The following is a 15,940-nucleotide window of genomic DNA, read 5'->3' as shown; positions in this document are numbered from 1 at the left end:
AAGAAGAAGAAGAAGAAGAAGAAGAAGAAGAAGAAGAAGAAGAAGTTAATAGGGTTGCCAGACTCAATAGAGGACAGGACTTCTGTGCCTTTAATTGCCCTGCTCTCTTTTGAGTCTGGAAACCTTAAAGAGAAACCAGCAGACCCTTTGCTTGGAAATTAAACAAAGGGTCTGCTGGTTTCTCTTTAAGGTTTCCAGAATCAAAAGACAGCAGGGCAATTAAAGGCACAGAAATCCTGTCCTTTATTGAGTCTGGCAACCCTAGTAGTTAATCACTCTGGCTGAGCCAGAGCTATATTGGCAAAACTTCCTGACCCAGGCTCAGCCTGTGGAGCTTAAGTCGGTGTAATTTAGACCAATGTAAGTCTCCAAAAATGGTCACAATGAGGATGTGGTGTGGGTAGGATGGGTCAAGGAGAGACTTGTCCCTATTCTACCCCCTTTACTATTGGTTTGCTCAGTAAGGCACTGGCTACCTTGTTCTCAGTCTGTGTGCCACCTCACTTAGTAAAATTAAGACACCAAATAACCCTATATAACAGCGATGACAACGGTGATAGCTTTTAAAATATTTTTAGTGAGCCACCTTGGGCTCTGTTGTGTGGAAAGGTGGGATATAAATTAACTTACAAATCAGAAATAAAATAAATGTACCAGATGCAGCTGAGTTCCTGCAGGAGGAGGAAGGCTGTCAATCAATCAATCAATCAATCAATCTGGGATTAGAGGATAAGGTTTCTGGGTAACCTCGTGTGGCAAGCAGATATCTTCGGCCCCAAGAACATGTCATTTTAGAAATGAACCACTGAACAGCCTTGCCCACTGATGTATTCTATGCTCTGGTCTCTACTGACGCATGATGCACAGCATTTTATTATGAGAAATTGTTCCTCTCTTTCAAAGCCATCCATAAACTACCTTAAATCTCTTGATTTTTTTGAACTCTGGGTGTCCCTTCCCTGCACTCCCCCCCCCCCCCGCACCAGCCTCTTGTCAGGGAACCAAAAGAAGAGAAGAGAAAGGCTTAATTGATCAGCTTCTGAAGTAGCCTTGAGAACTTGATTCAGATATTGACTTCTAAGGAGCTAGTTTAACTCCAGGTTCCAGAGGCAGCAAGGACTGAACATCAAATCTATTAACCTCTGACCTTACCAGTTGGCGAGACATCACAGCAGCAGTAATTAGGAAGTCAATTGGAATCACATGTCTCACTTACACCGGCATGTCAATCAATAGTGTTGGTGACAGATTCATTAGGCTAAGCCTTGCAGCATCGGCTAGTAACAGCCTCATAAAATACTCTTTTGGAACAAGGCAGAGGGGGAGAGAGGAAAAAAAATCAGCTAGAAGGACTTGTCAGGATGACAATACATATTGAGCAGGATGTCTACAATTTATGAACAGCTACTCACCGGGGTAACCTTTTTGACTTGGTCCTAAATTTTCCCAAGTAATTGCGAAATAAAACAGCCACAAAAATTGCGCTTTTAAAAAAGTCACATCCCCCCCTTTCCTGACAGGGCTTAAAATAAAATAAAATAAGCAGTGGTTACCATTAACAAATAATGTAGGAAAGTAAAACAGGGGTATTATTTCACGCAGAAACGTAACTTTGCTTTTATGATTGCTAGATTTTAAAAGGAAGCATTTGTCGCCTCTTTGCCCGTGCTATGGAAGATGCTGTCTTGAACAATCTTCTCTGGAATTTGCACCAGGGGTGGAGAACCTCTTTCAGTCTGATGGTCATATTCTCTTGGAAGCAGTTTTCTGGGGACAGATATCAGAGGGATAATGGGCAACGCAATGGATGCAGCTCTCGACAAGGTACCATAAGCAACATTCCATGTTAAAGATATGGTTTAATGTACGTGGAATGCTGTGTTTGAATGCATTGTGTTTAAAATGTTGAAATGGGAAGTTAACTTTTAGGCAAAAAGGTTGCACTCTGGCAAAAGCAGCAGAGAAGGCTGGGATGGTTCCATTAGATCAGGCATCCCCAAACTGCGGCCCTCCAGATGTTTCAGCCTATAACTCCCATGGTCTTTAGCTAACAGGATCAGTGGTCGGGGAAGATGGAAATTGTAGCCCAAAGCATCTGGAGGGCCGAAGTTTGGGGATGGTTCCATTAGATAAACTACCTGATGACTCAGCTCCCGAAACACGAGCTGCAGAGCTCTAACAGCAGGAAGCTGAAACTTGAGAAGCCAGTGTGTGTTTGCTTGGAGATGGTTAGTAATAGCAGCAGCAGTTGCTGCAGAGAAGTTATGCAAGGCTTAGGAGCTCTCTCTGATTGAATAAAAATGATGGTGGCACTCGTTAAATAGCACTTGAGGTGGAATTTGTTACAAATATGCACCTTTTGCACATTTTCTACACAATAAAAAGAATAAAAGAAAATTATGTTTTGAATAAGGCAGACCATTGATTGGACTGAGCATAAGGTAGCTCCTCCTCATTTCTTTTTACAAATACAAGGGATTTGGGGGAGGGAGACAGAGTAGGAAAGGAAGGCTAAGAATTAGCCAGTGTCATTTGCTTACTTGCTTTCACATGTGTTTGAAATATGATTGGCCCGGGGGGGGGGGGCAGAAGGTGATCTCGCCTAGGGCGCAAAAAACCCTAGCACCGGCCCTGACCAGAGAGAGAGAGGAAAGTTTACTGAACTGCATAAAGGACTGAACCTCATTGCTTATAAACAATAATAACCATAAAAATTTAATGAAACAAAGCCTATAGGAAAAGAGTGCTTATTCTCCTATTTTTTCCATTTGCTAGGAACTAATCTGCTTCTATACTTAGTAGAGATAAGGCACCCAACCTGCCTTGTTGCATAGTTGTTCCTTTGGGATTTTTAATGAGAGAATGAATGCTCAGCTGGGCCATTTGTGGCTATCAATGTTAAAAATCTGGCAATGGAAAATTTTCGTGGTGGCCCCTTTCCCTTGATGCCCTAAGCATGTGCTTATTTCGCTTATTGGTTAATCCAGCTCCAATGGGGATGGCTTTGAAAGAAGATTGGACTCGAGGATAAGGCTATTAAGAGTTACTAGCCACGATGGTTTGAGTTACTAGCCACCCACGGTCAGAGGCAGCAATGCTTCTGAAAACCAGTTGCTGGAAACCACAGGAAAGGAGAATGCTCTTCTGATCAGGTCCTGCCACTGTGGACAGGATTGTGAAAACAGAGGCTTTGCCACAACCTGCAGCAGCACTGAGAAAATCCCTGAATGGAATTACAAAAACCCATAAGCATTTAAAATTCCACCTTTGCCTGCTTGCAACCAATTTTCGCATTTGCATTCTGCTTCACTGACCAATGGATTTGAGTTTTATTCTAAAAACTTTGCACTTTTAAAATTAAAAAACCAACAATTATTATTTTGTTCTTCTTCATTATCGGAGTGCAACTTTGGATGTCGTTTCTATCCGAACCTCCTCTGAACCTTGAAAGTTCTGTTTGTGGCATGGAACTGGGAAACGGCAGATAAGATTGCCATTTGCGTTCGTCACCAACCTATTATTATATGAAACAAGACGTTGACTTTTGGAGCCAAAGCAGGGAGATTGGGGCAGAAATAGATATAGTCAGCTAAGTGTATAACTCCTGGCATATTACTGTTTAATCCTAACATAATTATTCTCATCCTTTTATTTGATTAACTTCTAATGGTTCCTCTTGGTGTTAAAGGTCCCAGACTGATCATTTGATTTTAGTGTCTGCTATAATTACCGATAATGTTCTTTTGCAAGACAATTTAATGATAACCGCATAACGGCCTATATGAGGAAAGCTGCAGGGTTTCAATGCTTTTGAGTAATATAAAATACATTAGACTAACACAAGCCATCAACATGACAGGGAATGTTTGATTTACACTGAGGACGACGTTACCGAGGCGTCGTGGAATTTCCACCCTCCCTCCTATTCTCTCTCTCTCCCCCCCCCTTTGCAAGAAATGGCAAAATAACTGGCTAGTCTGCTGCTGGCTGGGATTGCTAAACAAGCAGCTAGTCCTCAATGTGTTCTACCCAAGCATCATTACTAAACACACAAGCAAGGTTTTCTTAAAATTTGTTTTTAGTTCATCACTGATTTTAATTATTACTTGGATGTTTACAATGGCTGTTTTTATTTGTTAGAAAAAGAAAAAAACACTTCAAACCAGTTTACAAAATGAATAAAATTACAATCAAGTGGTGTATGACTTGTAATAAATAAATAAAGTAAGTAAGGCAAGATCAGGTCCATGGTCCATCAACTCCAATAGTCTGCTTTTCACATTGGGCAGTCAGATGCCTCCAGGGAGCCCGTGACAGCTCAAGAAAGCAATAGATGCCAGAACCTGCTATCCCGTGGTATACTGCTCCTGAACATGGAGGCTTTGTATAGCCATTATAAGCTAAGAGCAAACTTGAGTCTCCAAGTGCCGCCTTGTAGGCAAAGCAGCACCACCCACACAAAAGGCTGAAGTATCACCAGGCTTGAGAAAAGACAAAAGTTTTCGGGGGGGGGGGAAACGACAAAATTAAGGGTGGGGACTTAAGTTGGCAGGGGGAAACTCAAACAGCTGACTGATCAAGCTGACTGACTTCTCAGGGGAGGAACAGAAATCTGACGGAGATAAAACGTAAAATGTGTTCTTAATGCTGTACACTGCCCTGAGAAGAGGGCATGACTGCCTGCCTAGAACTCTAATCAGAAGAATGGCACAATGCAACAGTTCATTGCAGGTTCCTCTTTTCATGTTGTTGTTGTTGTGGTGGTGGTGGTGGTGGTGGTGTTGTGTTTTGTTTTACATTGTTTAGTCCCTTTACACACACACACACAAACACACCCCTATCTCATTTTGATTTGACAACACACCACATTCCTCTAGGAAACTGTCTGATCCTCTTCTAAAAAGCCACCCAAAGCAGTTGCCATTGCAAGGCCACAAATGCCATACCTGGATCACGTGCTGTGTTCAGGAGCGGCTCCTTCTGCCTGTCCCAACCCCCGCCCCCCACAAGACAGGACAAGAGAGCTGGGTGACGAGGGTCCCACACTTTGCAGGTACATACACTGTCCTTCTGCTGATCAACTGACTCCCGCAATGAAATATTGCACCGCAGGAAGCGTCGCAAGGTGCGCACACACACACACACACACACACCATTTCTCCTGGAAATTAAGCAATCGCTCACAGTGTCCTAGAAATGCACAGCATAATTTATGAAGGGGGCATCATGTCCAGAGGTAGGGACGGGGGCGATGCAGATTTCTTGTCGGCAGCGGCGATGAAAAGGTTAACAGTGGACATATTGCATCTGCCGTTCCCTTTTTCTTCCCTCTGATTCTAGGATAATGGCATTTGGGCAAACATAGGCATGTCCTCTTTAGAGTGCTTTATGCCCCATTAGTATTATTGCAAGTCTCAGGACCCACATGTTCAAGCACTTAATCAAAAGCAATGGGTTGAAAATCATGTTTCCACTGCTCCTCATATTTGATTCATTCCTCCCAGATAGAAAGAAGTAAAAAACACATTACTCGCTCCCAAACAGGACATGCATTATCTACTAAGCAGTTGAGAAGGCTATCATTGGGTTTTATCCCTTTGGGTGCTGGAACGGACAAGAATTTCTCCCACTCATCCATTCAGTGAGGCGAGGCGTCCATTTTTCATCGCCCCCCCCCCTCCACCCCTCTCTCTGACAGACAATCCTTTAGTTTTCCATAGATCTCTCTTTTAAAGACACATCCATGTCACTTATTTTAATTGTCGGCTTCAGGCATTGGACATTGACGGGGAAGCTGTGGGGTGGGGGTGGGGAGGGAGCCCCACAAACATACAGCGTACGGCATAAGCAGTGATACATCTCTGAAGATCTCACAAGGGTTTTGCAAACCAAAATAAATGGGAGAAGGCCATCTCTTAAGGGAAGAATTACTTTGTTTATTTAATTACCCGGAATCTGCTCTTGTTCTTGGCGAGTTTGGTGATCAGCTCTGAATTGGGATAGTTTCTGCTGGGATGGAAACTCCTGTCCCATGAAGAAGTCTAATAGGGTAGTCCTGCGCATGAGTCAATTGTTAGCCCCATGTGCAACACAGCCTACTCCCATTGCGTGGGATCGCAGCCCTATTTGGTGGGTCAGTGTCATGAGATGCACAGCATCATCAGGATTGGTGGCATGCAGGGAGAGAGGAGAGGAGAGGAGAGGAGAGGAGAGGAGAGGAGAGGAGAGGAGAGGAGAGGAGAGGAGAGGGAAGCCTCATTTTGCTTGTAGTGGCTAGCAGTGCAGTGCAGGCTAACTGGGTGGCTGAATCTAGTGCTTCAAAAACATTTCACAGTATTTGACTGTGCCCGAATCATTAGTGATCTACTGACTAGTCAACTCACAATCTTTGGCTCTGGCTAGTGGTCTGTTTGACCCATTGGTTGAGTGGCATGCCAAGCCTAATGTTTGTATAGCGTGTTGGCCCTAGTGGCACACCCCAGAAAGTGAGACAGGTATGGCAAGCCAGGAGGACCAACACACAGCCGTTTGCTTCCATGCAGTTCCACTTGAGCTGTTGAACTTTTTTGCCTGCTTCTGCTCTCTCCATTCCGCCACCAGGACTGGCCAGAAACTCATTACTTGGTCGTTTAATTTCTCGATCTCATAGCATGGCACTGCGCTAGCAATCGCAGGCAGAGCGAGGAGGGTTGAGAATGGGCCACAAAACGTTTAATAGCTGAGCTCTCCGTGCCCCCCGCCTCAATCTCATCCTTGCAATAATAACATAATCAATTTGTTTCCTTTGCTCTCCTTGGTTGTGGGAGCTTTCAAAGTGCATTTCCTTCTGATATGATGCTAGAATAAAGCGTTTGTGAAAACCAGCTGATTACCTGAGTAGACTGGAGCAGGCGTCTGCGGCTGAGTTTATAGAGCTTTCCTTATCCGTGTGACAGGGTATTTCAACCCGATCTGCAAGCGCACCTTGACAGTCTGAGCGATGAAATTCTCTAGGAGGTGTCTCAGCCATATGAGGTTTCTCGTGCCTCTTAATGCTTTAGCATTTGCACGCACGCACACACACACACACCCCTCAAAGCTTCAGTCCCCCCTCCAACAACCCACTGAGTGATGAGTACAACTGAATTCTATTGATCCACTGTTTCATGTCTTCTATGGATTGGAGTTAACACTGTACTCATTGGGCTGTGAGTTCCAGTCCTGTCCTCCCCTGTGATCCCGCTTGCAAACAGCTGTTCTTTGTAACAGACATGTTGGAGAACCTTCAGCCCATGTGGGCCAAATTAGGCCCACCCCCCCCCCAGAATTCCTAATCTGGCCCAGGAGACTTTCTCCAACGATGCCCACCTGTCACTCATCTGACATCATATGCTGTTGCAAAGGAACCAATGGGAGCCTTAGAGTGCCCCCCCGCCCCGTGGCCCCATTGCAAGTGTGGCTTGCATTTGGTGCCATTCCAGTTCAATGGAATGCCCATGCATCAAAGGGGCTGGCCAGAGGGGCTGGCCAATATGAGTCAAGGGGGGCTAACTAACATGGTCCTGCACCCCACCTTACGTGTACAATGAATCTGTGCATGGGTGTGGGTGTCTGAAAATGCATCTGGAGGGTTTCATGGCTTCCATGCAGCCAGTGAGCTGCTAAGAGTGGGGCTCCTCCGAAAGGGCAACAAGCCCCAGCCCTATTCAGCCATTCTCTCCCTTTGTTTGTCTTGAGACAACTGAGCCCACCTCCAGGGGGTTGAAATCAAGCCGTTGGAGAATCATAACACCTACTGGTAGCTGCAGAGATCTGTAACTCATAACTGCTGAGTTTTTGCTGAGTTTACAGCACCAAATTGGGAGGGGGGGCTAATACCCCAGAGGACAGAATCACACTTCAGAATGACCTTAACAGATTAGACAACTGGGCCAAAGCAAACAAGATGAATTTTAACAAGGAGAAATGTAAAGTACTACACTTGGGCAAAAAGAAAGAAAGAAAGGCACAAATGCAGGATGGGAGACCTGGCTTGAGAGCAGTGCATGTGAAAAGGATCTAGGAGTCTTGGTAGACCACAAACTTGACATGAGTCAACAGTGTGATGCAGCAGCTTAAAAAGCCAATGCAATTCTGGGCTGCATCAATAGGAGTATAGCGTCTAGATCAAGGGAAGTAATAGTACCACTGTATTCTGCTTTGGTCAGACCTCACCTGGAGTACTGTGTCCAGTTCTGGGCACCACAGTTTAAGAAGGATATTGACAAGCTGGAACGTGTCCAGAAGAGGGCAACCAAAATGGTCAAAGGCCTGGAAACGATGCCTTATGAGGAACGGCTTAGGGAGGTGGGTATGTTTAGCCTGGAGAAGAGAAGGTTAAGGGGTGATATGATAGCCATGTTCAAATATATAAAAGGATGTCATATAGAGGAGGGAGAAAGGTTGTTTTCTGCTGCTCCAGAGAAGCGGACACGGAGCAATGGATTCAAACTACAAGAAAGAAGATTCCACCTAAACATTAGGAAGAACTTCCTGACAGTAAGAGCTGTTCGGCAGTGGAATTTGCTGCCAAGAAGTGTGGTGGAGTCTCCTTCTTTGGAGGTCTTTAAGCAGAGGCTTGACAGCCATCTGTCTGGAATGCTTTGATGGTGTTTCCTGCTTGGCAGGGGGTTGGACTGGATGGCCCTTGTGGTCTCTTCCAACTCTATGATTCTATGATTCTAAGTGACCTCTCTAGGGCAAGCCTGGGCAGTGTGTCTGGAGATCCTGGTCTGCTCAGATGACGAGACCCTCCTCTCGGCCTGACTGATGTGGTCCAAAGGAAAGCAGAGCAATATGCTTGGCTGCAGGAGCTGCTGGAAGGAGGTGAACAAAGTGCCATCTTAGGGACTCCCCTTTGGATTTGTGTAAGGTTTACTCCCTTGCCTTGCCTTTTCTTCCCCTGAATATATCCTAAACGGAGGTTTAGGACCAGAGTTTTCCTTCTCCATGATGGGTTGCCTTCCCAGGTGGATGAGCTCCACCTGCCACTTGCTTCCCTCTACAACACATACCTTCTTGACCGTTGGACCCTGCTATTGGCCTTGTCAATCAACCAGAGTCTGTCTTCGCATGCAGGGGGAACCCTGTCTCTCTTTTTAAAAAAAAAACACCTGGCCACCCTAAAGCAAATAAATGAAATGGTTGGGCCAGCTCTGCCTGCACACATACACACACTTTCAAGGGCTTACTAAATCAGGCAACAATAAAATGGATGGGGACTTCCATCAGTTCTAAAGCAGAACTATGTAGAGGCCTCTATCTCTCAGGTGTTTGCTGCCCGCTCTCTTATTTAGTAGGCTGAAGCAAAACCAGCTGGTTGAGTAACTGCATCGTATGTAGTGGAATTGCTATGTTCCACCAGCCTGGGTAATTCTCCTCCTCTTGATCACAGCAAGCATCAGATCTACCAGACGCATCCACTGCTCCATTTTTCTTCATTAGCCACTCACGTGTTGCATCCGCTGAGAAGTGGAGCCGTTAACAAATTCCTACCTTTCACCCTCAATTAAACGCACTATGTTAAAAATGGATAGATAAAGGGGATTCCATCAAAAAAAAGTCCAATAAAGGGCCCCTGGAGATGCTTTGAACTATGATCTCGCAATTAAACATGATAGTAATTAATCATCTTCACGAAGCAATTTGCTGCCTATTGCAGGTGGTCTTCATATTAAATCGGAAATGTGCTTTCCAACACCCCACACCCCACCCCTTTTGGCTCTAAGCTTTGGCTTGGTTGGTGCTGGGCATTGCCAATCACCTTCCCTCGCGTCCCAGTTCACAGAGACAACTTGATATGAGCATGGCTGCTCAGTTCTGCCAGCCATAGGAGAAGAGGGCCTTCAAATACATGCCCCCCCCCTCAGACTGCTGCACAGCTTTGGGGCTTTTTGTCCCTGCAAAAGGGGCAGGATATCTTTCTTAGCCCAAGGGTTACATGCCCATAGGTGCCAACTTCCAGATTGAAGAATCCGGGATCAGCAGCTACGCAGAACCGGAAGTCGCGCTGCGGCCATTTCGGAACTGGGCAGAGCGACACCGGAAGTTGCTTCTACGCATGCTCTGCCCATTTCCAAAATGGCTGCAGTGCCAGAAATCACTTGTGCGCATGTCCAGAGACTCCAGACATGCACAGGAGCCTCCCCAGGCCAGTAAGAATCCGGGGGATTTATGGGGTTTTTTAAAAATCCGGGCTGCCAGCTGGAAACGGCTGGAAAAACAGGGGTTTCCCGGGGAATACGGGAGACTTGGCAGCTATGTACATGCCAATGGTGGGCAGTTCCAGAGTCAAAAGCAGGTGAAGATGTGGCTCTTACCTGTGTATACTAGACTACAATCCAGCCAGGTGACACACTCAAACAGGTGTCTCCAGTTCAATGGCACAGTTCAATGACACATGCCGCATGGAGGGGGGTGGTGGGAAGGAGGGAAATGGATGGAATACGCATGCACATTCAACTGCCTAACAGCGTCTGCATCACCCAGGAGATTGCAGTCATGGAGATAAGAAAAGAAGAGTCATTCTGTTGTCTGGAGAGGTCACTTCCTGGTTCGCATGGAGAAGCCGTTTTCAACAGAGCGCAGTGACGGAAGCACACTGCTGTATAGAGGCAGCACCTGGTGCTGAAATTTTGTGCCCCGTAACAATTTCGTGTCCGGGGCAACCACCCCTGTGGATGCCCTCCACCCATGCTACGCCACTGAATTCTGAGACTGTCCTTGGAAAATCGGGACGCTTGGAAGGCATGCAATTAGCATTGATTTCCAAGGCCCTTATCAACTTGAATCCCAGATATTTCAGGGGCTGCCTTTATCCCTAATCTCTACTTGATCTCTGAGGTCTTTGAGGGACTCACGGTTAGTGGTACCCCAGACGTCACATCTGTGGCTCATATCCGCATGGAGTCATGCTGAGGTCAGACATGAACCCTCCCTGTTGAACTTCTGGCATTTACTGAATACTTCTTTATTCCAGCAGGCTTTTTAACTGAATTCTGATATTTTAGTTTTAAGTCATTTTCAAAGTCTTATTGTATTGGGTCTCCTATACACCTATTAGAGGCAACTGCAGTATACAAGTTGTTTAAATAAATAAATAAATAAAGTTGAAATAAACATTGGGTGTTGCTTATGAGGAAGTTGGAGTTCTGGCAACGCACACTCTCTCCTTCTGGACTTGTTTGCGAGATTCTAACCGGACTCTCATATGTTTGTTTCAACGTTAGTTATTCTCTAACAAGCAGATTCCCACTCTCTGATCTGCTGAACTTCTGGGGTCCTGCAGCAATTGATATAAAACCTTGCATCTTGGAAAACAAAGGCTTGTTTTTTGGCCTTCCACACCAACCTTTTAACAAGTGTGTGGCTTGCACACAGACCTACAATTCTCACATGCAATCCTGACACTCAGTTATAGGGATCTTTTGGCAGTGGGACCTTGACCCACTCCAGAGTTTGGCATCCCAAGAGTTAATACAGTCACAGAGATAAAGCAGAAGTGAATTTATTATCTCAAGAGGGAATTAGTTTATTGTCTCAAAAGGGAAATTAGCACACTTACAAAAGACATTAACAAAACAAATAAACAGCATGCCTATATTAGGCTGCATTCAGAAGCATTTAAAAACATTCCTGGGAGCACATAGGAAAACTAAGATGTGGTCAAGGAAAGACAGGAGGGGGATGATGTTGGCTGAAGGAGTGAAGGTTGTACCAGAAAGGTGGAGGGAGATGGGTGCTGACCCAAGGTGTTTGTAGAAGAGAAGGAGAGGTTGTCAGAGGAACAAGAGCTGGTGGATATTGCAGATATTAACATTGCACAATTTGAAGTGACTGGATGCTTAGAAACTGTCTCCTTTTGGAAATGAAGCACTGTCCAGACTCACTAAATATTATTCAAAATTTTATTTGTGGAACTTTCTTCAAAAACAGAACAAAAACATCAAATGATACACCCAAACAGTTCCATAAGACGTCATCTTACAAAATATGACAACTGTCAATGAAACTAAAACCAAACCACTTTTGATGACCCAGCAAGAGTGTCAATTATCCATCACTTGCTGGATGTGAGCAGCTAACTCTCTGCAACAGGGCTTCTCAGTCTGTTAGCTTTTGCCCTCCTTTCTTCATTCTTGCACGAAGTCCTTACTCACCATTTTGTCTTCTTCAGCTCACCGTCTCCCAGGTGTCCCCAACTGCCTTCCACTTCCCCTTGATTCCCCCCTCACATTCTGCATTGCTTACACAAGAGCAGGGATTTCCCTGGAGAGCTGTCTGGTTGCAATTTGGTACCACCAGCCAGAAGATGTTACTGCACCTACTAGCTCTGCGTGATGAAAGAAAACAGTGAGGTCTCACCTAGCTCTATAGAGCAGTAGTTTCCAACCAGTGTGCCGTGGCACCCTGGGGTGCCTTGAATGATGGTCAGGGGTGCCGTGGGCAACACTGGCCTCTGTCCCTCTTTCCTCCCCTCCCTTCTCTGATGCCCTCTTGTGTCTCTGCCTTCCAAAGGCTTGCACAGTTGTTTATTGCAGCAGCCCTGGCTGCAATCTCCCCAGGCGAATGATGCTTCTGGGGCTGGTCAGGGGGTGCTGGTTGCCAGGAGCTGAGATAGATAGATAGATAGATAGATAGATAGATAGATAGATAGATAGATAGATAGATAGATAGATATTTTGGCTCCAAATTTAAAACAGCCAAAAACGTACCAACAAACAAACAAACCAACAACATACAATACAATAGATTTGCAACATAAACATCGCCCTCTGCTCATACATTAATAAAAGACATCATTGTTGATATCACCTAATTACATCCTAAAACATAAATCATGGTTTAAAAGGGTTATGCGAGCCGTACAGGAGTCCATTTTTCTTCTTTAGGGATAGGGTGCTGATCAAGAATCTGGCCACCGTGAGTGATCTTAAGGGGTCTTCATCATTTAGTAGATATCTCAGTTTGGCTTCATTCGAATCATCGGTGATTCCCTTTAGATATGGAGCAAGAAACTTGCTCCTGGCCAATGAGTGAAGAGCACAATCAAGGGTTATGTGATGTAACGATGCCACTTGCCACTTCTCAGGGGGTGCTGGTTGCCAGGAGCTGAGGCGGCCTTGGAGTAAACAAGCTAGTGGGTGAGGGAGCCCAACCAGCTAGTCTGCCAGCCCTTGTTGTTGGGAATGGATAGACAAGTCCAGGGTCCAGCTCCTCAATCTGAGTGTCTTATTGCCTGTGCCGAGCTGCTCTCAGACTTCCTCTGCCTGTGGACCAACTGCTTCAAAAGTCTGTATGTTATTGTATTTTCAGGTTTTGTTCACCTCAAGCCCTCTAAGGTGCAAGTATTGGTTGTTCTGAAAACTTAGCTTCTGGGTTAAAGCTTATAGCTGCCTCCAAAATACTTTTTGTGCAAACCACTTTGTGGAGACCAAGCAGGGCTTTGGCAATTGAAGAAAGGTGAGCGGGGAGCTTTTCGGTTAGAGAACCACTAATTATGTTCGAGTAAATGAAGGAAGACAAAAAGGGTTCTTTTAGAAAGCACATTGTAAACCATCTATTAATTATTTAGAGTAATGAAGATATTATTTTATATTTCACCTGCTTTTAGATATGGAAAAGTAGGGATGGAAACTCTGCACTTCTATACTGATACTGTACTTCCCTCTTTGGTCCCATCTGCAGTATGGATTTAAAGCAGTATAATACCACCTAAGAAGGGACCCAGGTGGCGCTGTGGGTTAAACCACTGAGCCTAGGGCTTGCTGATCAGAAGGTCGGCGGTTCAAACCCCTGTGACGGGGTGAGCTCCCGTGGCTTGGTCCCAGCTCCTGCCAACCTAGCAGTTCGAAAGCACGTCAAAATGCAAGTAGATAAATAGGAACCGCTACAGCGGGAAGGTAAACGGCGTTTCCATGTGCTGCTCTGGTTTGCCAGAAGCGGCTTTGTCATGCTGGCCACATGACCTGGAAGCTATACGCCGGCTCCCTCGGCCAATAATGCGAGATGAGCGCGCAACCCCAGAGTCGGTCACGACTGGACCTAATGGTCAGGGGTCCCTTTCCCTTTACCTAATACCACCTAAAGCCATCTTGCCTTTCCCCAAAGAATCCTGAGAACTAGATCTCCTATTCCCCCTCGCAGAGTTACAATCTCCAGAGGTCCCTGTGATGAGGGATTGGTTGTTAAAGCGTTCAGGAAATTGTAGCTCTGTTAGGGGGGGGGTCTCCTTGCAAATCTCAGCACCTTTAAAAAACTACATTTCCCAGGATTCTTTGGGGATTGATTAAAGTGGTATGATACTGTTTTAAATGTATAGTGTAGGTGTGGCTTTCTTTCATGGGTGTGTGTGTGTTTGTGTATGTATATATCACAAATACCACCCTCATCATTCTGCCCGGACACTGAGGTCCAGCACCGAGGGCCTTCTGGCGGTTCCCTCGTTGCGAGAAGCCAAGTTGCAGGGAACCAGGCAGAGGGCCTTCTCGGTGGTGGCACCCGCCCTGTGGAATGCCCTCCCATCAGATGTCAAAGAAAAAACAGCTACCAGATTTTTAGAAGACATCTGAAGGCAGCTCTGTTTAGGGAGGCTTTTTAATGTTTAATAGATTATTTTATTTCATTTTTCTGTTGTAAACTGCCCAGAGTGGCTGGGGTATAAATAATATATTATTATTATTATTATTATTATTATTATTATTATTATTATTATTATATAAATATAGGAATCTGAGATTGCCATTTCCCAGATTTCCATATATTAGACTACACTGAGCCTCAGAGAAAGATAATGTGTAGGAAAGTGGTTTAAAGGGTCAGGAAGATATGCTCTTAACACATTGCCTAACCCAAACAACCCAGAAACTAGCCCTGGGATGAAATCAAAGGAAACACATGCTTTTCTCTCTGCCGGGAAGAGAAAAAAAAACACCGCCCTGCAGCAAATGAAATATCACTGGCCTTTAATTTGTCAATAAATAAACACGATCACTTACAGTTTGTTTATTTATTCAGAAAAATCAAATAACCAGCAGCACTGATTGCCAGCTGAATCTCTGATTAATCCGGGTGCCGTGGACCATTGAGGAACGCCAGTGCTCGGTCTCGTTCGGCAGGCAAGCCCATTAAAACGATCCTCGAAAGGTTTGTTTGTACAGATGCCCATAAAAAGTTTCATAAACCACCCACAATCACCCGCCTTAATCCGCCATTCAAGCTTCTTGTGTGCCGAGTGACATGCTTGACAAATTAGGAAGGTTCTCTTGGCACCGCACCAGAACTTAGCTGCTAATTGTGGTAATAAATAACCCATCCCCGAAACAGAGGCTTCTTTTAATTTCTCCTTCCCTACCAGCAAGCTGGATAGAACGTAGCATTCTAAAAATACATAAAATAAAGGGAGAAAGGAAGGGAGACTCTCGCTCAAATGGCTGACTGACTAAATATACCTGGGGAGATGGTGAAGGCAGAAAATCATTATTTATGTCTCCCAATCCGTGACAATTCAAAGAGGGGAGATTTACCCCACTGCAATTCTAAGAATGTTTAATTCGAAGTGTCCTGTTGAAGTCAATGGGACTTCCTTTCAAGTGAATGGAGCTAGGATCTCAAGTTCAAGTTCAAGTTCTCTCCTTTTATTTATGTAAAGCACACGCACACACACACCCGTCCCCAAAATGCCCAGAACCGTTTACACATGTTAATACAGTGGTACCTTGGTTTATGAACGTAATCCGTTCCGGAAGTCCGTTCTTAAACCAAAGTGTTCTTAAACCAAGGCGTGCTTTCCCATAGAAAGTAATGGAAAATGGATTAATCCGTTCCAGACTTTTAAAAACAACCCCTAAAACAGCAATTTAACATGAATTTTACTATCTAACAAGACCATTGAGCCATAAAATGAAAGCAATAATCAATGTAC

This window comes from Zootoca vivipara, chromosome 11 (genome assembly GCF_963506605.1).
Source record: "Zootoca vivipara chromosome 11, rZooViv1.1, whole genome shotgun sequence".
Classification (NCBI taxonomy): Eukaryota; Metazoa; Chordata; class Lepidosauria; order Squamata; family Lacertidae; genus Zootoca; species Zootoca vivipara.
Note: the sequence above shows the minus strand (reverse complement) of the source record.